The sequence below is a fragment of the Vigna umbellata genome, chromosome 10 (assembly GCF_029865625.1).
Source record: "Vigna umbellata cultivar VRB3 chromosome 10, Vumbellata_1.0, whole genome shotgun sequence".
NCBI classification, from domain to species: Eukaryota; Viridiplantae; Streptophyta; class Magnoliopsida; order Fabales; family Fabaceae; genus Vigna; species Vigna umbellata.
This window is the reverse complement of record NC_142174.1, coordinates 1278480-1281905: the sequence shown is the minus strand read 5'-3', so window position 1 is coordinate 1281905 and position 3426 is coordinate 1278480.

Here is a 3426-nt window from a genome sequence, read left to right as displayed (position 1 = left end):
GACTGTATCTTACTCATGTATAAAAAATGTTTTTTAAGGAACTTATTTAAAAACAATAAAAGAAATTGTGCAACAAACAAGTGATTGAATCAGAAGTATTGGTTAGATTGCTTGACTGTAATGTATAGATTTAGATAAAACAACCAGAAAAGCCGATACATAGTTTTCACATCGTGATGTACAGATTCAGATCAAATCAAGAAGCAGAAGCTAAAAATATCTGATGTTGTTCGATAAAAACAAAGATACAAGTTTGTGCATAAATCTTTTGTTACATTTTGATAGTGTTTAAATTCTTCCAGAACATACATAACGAGCAAGGATTCTATTATCGAGCACTAAAAGAGGAACTTGTAAATCTTGTGCAAGAGTTCTAACCAATCTCTCACATATTGAAATTCTTCCAAAACATACATAATGAAATTTTAAGCACTAAATGCTAGTCAAATGGCATCCAAAATAAACATAACAATTTCAATAAATTAACAAGGACAAAAAATAAGTAACAAATGACAGACCACCAATGCTCTGAAGCAATATTCTCCCACTTGAAAGATACCAGAAGTGTAGTTAACTACAACGGTGGAAGTTAGAAAACCTGTTAAAGAGCTCGACAACACCCTCTACAATGGCAGCCCCAGCCCCAATAGACCAGTACACCTCGACCACTCAACGCAGCATCCACAACACGTCACCACCGTAATGCCCTCGTCACGCTATCCACGAAGCACGACCCCTGGTGCCATAGCCACAATCCAATATAGAATGACTTGCAAGGAATTGCAAGAAATTGGAAGCAGGAAAACAAAAAGCAATCAATTAAGGACCAAGTGCCAAACCTAAAATTTACATGAACAGAACACTAACCTTATTGCAATCCTAGCGGCAACACCCTCCCAAATCCACGACAGCCGCAATAAATGCCCCAATCACTGTCCACCAACACCCTTCAAGGAGAATCACTCAACAAAAGCTCCAAGCGTACCGAAAATCGTCCAATGCGCTGCCTTAGTCACCAACCGTCCTCACACCGTCAACGACAACCGTTGTCCCGCCTTACTAACACGACCGAATGAAGGATGACAATGCGGGAAGAAAGGATGACGCAGTTACGCCCTGAGAACAACAACGACGACAGTAAGACAATGCGCCTGAGATAACGATTCGTAGGGGAGAGGGAAATAGGGTTTGGTTGACGAGCTCAAAATGGGAGATGGAAAGCAGTATGTTTGGTTTTAATTCACCCTCAAACATATTGACGGCCTTGGACCGTCATTTAAAATCACCACTAAATTACCCACAGCCTAAGGACCCTCGGTAAAGGGTCGCCACTATTGTGTGCTTTTTTGGTAGTGATATACTACTTAACATCAATTAATCGAGAGAACCAAGGTCTAATGGTACATTAAAATTTTCATAAATTGTGCTTTTTATTTATTAACTCGCATAATAGGTTTCGGTTTTGAAGAAATCAATACAAATATAATGACATGGTAACATTTTTAAATTTTCCAAATTTGTGGGTCTCAGTTGTAAAATAACTGAAACATATACTACTTTTAACATCAGTTAATCGAGAACCAAGGTTTAATGGTAAACCAAAATTTGCAAAAATTTTCATAAATTGTGCTTTTTGATTTATTTATTTTTAATATGACCCTATAATTTTCTAGTATGATGTTTAATTTTTTAATATGTTGGATATGTGATTATATGCTTAAATATATTGTATTGAATTAGTCTTAGTTTCTAGTTTGAATTATTTATTATCTTCAAGCTTTTTGAATAAATGTATATTTTAAAACATTAATTTAAGAAGAGACAGTACTAATAATTTATAGATATTGAATCTTGAATTGTTTAGTTGAACAGTTTAAGAAGATTAATTCATTATTTCTGTTTGTAAATAATTACTATTGCATATTACAAACAAATGACTTTGTTGTAGTTAATTAGTTTGGACAAAATGTAATCGACATTGCCAAATAAAAAAAGAAACTTGAAATAAAATGATAAGGGAAACTAATAGAATTGAATCAAACTATATTATTTCATTTAAGCAATTCAATTGTAAATTAAATAATGTCAATATCAATTATACTTCAATTAAGATAGTGGCAAATAAAGAAGTTAATGTAAACAAAGTTTCATCTTTGCAAACAATAATCATAATATAGTACTTCAATTACTATATAAATAGGTTTAATACGTATTTTGGTCCCTCTTTTCGTAGGGTCTGTTCAAAGTGGTCCTCCTTTTTTTCAAAAGTTCACTAACATCCTACTTTTCGCAAAAACGATGCACGTTAGTCCTTTTTGGTTACGGCGTTAAAAAGACTAACGGCACAGCTGCCCAGCTGGCACAAAATTGATGAGCTGTACATTTTTCATTGAGGTGGCACTGTGAATTGCTGATTCATTCTGAAAGCAAAGGATTCATGGTTGTTTTTCCCAAATTAAAAAGCAAAGTTAGGGTTGTTGGTGATTCGTGCTACATTTGTTCTGAAATCTAAAAGCAAAGGTTAGGGTTGTTGGATATTCGTGGTACTGTTGTTCTGAAATTTAAAAGCACAAGTTTAGGGTTAGGGATGACTTCATCACAAAGTTGTTCTTCCTGTTCGAAGGCAACATCCAAAGGATTTTCGCAATCCTCACACGGTGCTGTTTCCAGGGGAGTTGGGATAAGCCCTATTTGCCACTGTGGTGATATTGCTGTAATGAAGGTTGCTAGAACTTCAAGGAATGCTGGTAGGAAATTTTGGGGATGTCGCCATTACAAGGTGTTTTGAATACCGTAGTGACTTTTATGTGTTTTGGATTTTATTTGTTTTAACATTTTTGTGTTCTTGGTGAATAATAGGGTGGAATTTCAAGTGGGATGTCATGTAATTTTTTCAAGTGGTGTTCTGAGGACAATGCTGATGATAGAGATGGTACAATTGTGAGACAAAGCAACAGGATATTTGATCTGGAAAATAATGTCAAAGAGTTGCAGAGAAGGATAAAGTTCTTACTTGGAGTTGTGTTTGCTGTTATTGTGTTGAACATTATGACATTGTGGTTGTGTTTAGCTTGATCTTAGGTGTGCAATGTGCAATTTATGTTTTGTTCATGTAATGGCTTAGGTGTTTAGCATCATGTTTTGTTGATGTAATATCAGTTGTTGTAATATGAGTGAACAATCTGAGTTCGTGCAATAAAGTTCGTTTTAGTCCCCCCTTTGCTTTAAAAATGTTAATTGTGGTCCCCCTTTGCTTTTAAAATTGTTCACGATGGTCCCTTTTTCCTTTAAAAATTGTTCAAGGTGGTCCCTTACTATATTACTATAATACATATTAAGGATACATGGCAAAAAACATATATAATTACATAATATCACTACTTCCAAATATCAGTACAACTATAATAAGATATTTAATTAAAGTGC